Raw genomic sequence first — 1827 nt, 5'->3', positions numbered from 1 at the left:
ATACATAGTGAACAGAAAATGAAAAAAAATTGTCGTTGTGGCAGTCCTAGTCATCACTGCCGTAAATATGTGTACCTCTTGACCTCTTCTTTCATTTTCCGTTTTTAAGGAATTTGCATGCCTTGTGTGCTGGCTGGTGAGGATGGGAGGGGGGCCTCCATGGGCTTCAAATGGGTACAAAAGAAAGGTAAAAACAAAAAGAGGCTTGCAGATAAGGTGGTGGGGGAAAGAAAGAAAGAAAGAAAGAGAGAGAGAAGGGTCGGAAGGGATAGCTGGAGATGATAGGATTGGTCAAAAATGGGGTTTAGTGGCTTACAGTGTCACTCTGATGAGTGAAGTGCTGGTTTGTTACTTAGCCAATATGGGCCAGCTCTACTCCCTAAGAGACGAAAGGCATCAAGGCATTGTTCTGCAGCAACAATTTTGTTTTGCAAATTTATATCATATAATCTTAGAAAGATGATAACCCATGTGAATCAAAAGTTTTTTGTTTTTTTTATTAAGAAAACAATTAAAAAATTTATTTTATTCACAATAAAAGAAGATTCAAATTCAATTTTTTCGATAAAACATGTACGTTGTATCATTGAATCAAACATTCAAGTATAAAAAATTAAATTTTAAAAAAATTTTAATTCAGATATCTTTTATTATCATACATGTAAATACATGTATTTAGGGGAAAAAAAAAAGGCAAACTATTGGTAAAAGCAAAAGGAATGAAATGACCATTTCTTAATCACAAAACTTTCTTTTGGTTGAACTAAAAATTCAATGGTGCATGGACCATTGAATTTGAGTGTTTAATACGTTTCCAATGATTGGAAGATGAGCTGGTGAATAAGAGAGTACTTTTCAATGTTTATCCACAACCACGCCTCTCCTATATTTAATAAATATAATAAAATTAACCCAATGCAAGATTTAATTCAATGCTCATAGACTCAGCCCTAAGAAGGAAACCGCATGCACCCCGGCCCAGATTCTCTGATTGAGGATTTAGGGAAATCTTTGCTTATTGAGAGATATGTAACAGGTGACACATCACACGTATGAAATAAATAAGAAAAATCCCGATTTGGGTTTGATTTTCTTAAAAGTAAAAATTGCACTACCAAACCGGGATAATGAGTGAACTGAATTTCACAACACTTTTTTAAGCACAAACATGAAAGGATTATGTCTCCGAAGAGACATTCCAGCTTATTCTCTGTCAAGTTAATGGATGCATGTAGATATGTCTAAAGAAGAAAAAAATCTTTAAAAAAATGTAAGCATTCCTTTGTAAGCTTAAACAGCAACTCAATTGAGACGTCTGGACCTTCCACTGATTATTTTAATGATTCCCAATGCTTCAATTGTAGGATGCAATTACCAAAGAATTTGCTCTCCAAAGGTTACCGGTATCCACTAGTTTTATTTATTGTTTAATTATTTAATCTTGGACCATATCTAAAAGCTTAGACTATCTTGTTTTTATTCTCTTTTTTCTCTTAGTGCTATGTCAGCATAATCCTAATCAAGGTTAATTAGTGATTTAAGACTGTGGTGCGCACGCTCTTAATCAGAGTTAATTAGTGATTAATGCGTGTGGCATGCACAGGTTATCTCACTGTGACATCAAATATTTTCAAGCAATATATAGCCAAGTCTACCTTGGTTTTTCTTCTTATGTTATCCAATCTTTCTTCCTATACAATGTGAAAGCATGATCATCATATTTATAAATTCATCAAAGGGAAATCCAATAAATTAAAATTGACAATGACTTAAAATGAAAAAACAAAGAAAGATTTGCCAAGTCAATCCTTGAATAATCTACCTACA

Source organism: Theobroma umbraticum, unplaced genomic scaffold, assembly GCF_002168275.2.
Source record: "Theobroma umbraticum cultivar Fairchild unplaced genomic scaffold, ASM216827v3 scaffold_147.0, whole genome shotgun sequence".
Lineage (NCBI taxonomy): Eukaryota > Viridiplantae > Streptophyta > Magnoliopsida > Malvales > Malvaceae > Theobroma > Theobroma umbraticum.
Note: the sequence above shows the minus strand (reverse complement) of the source record.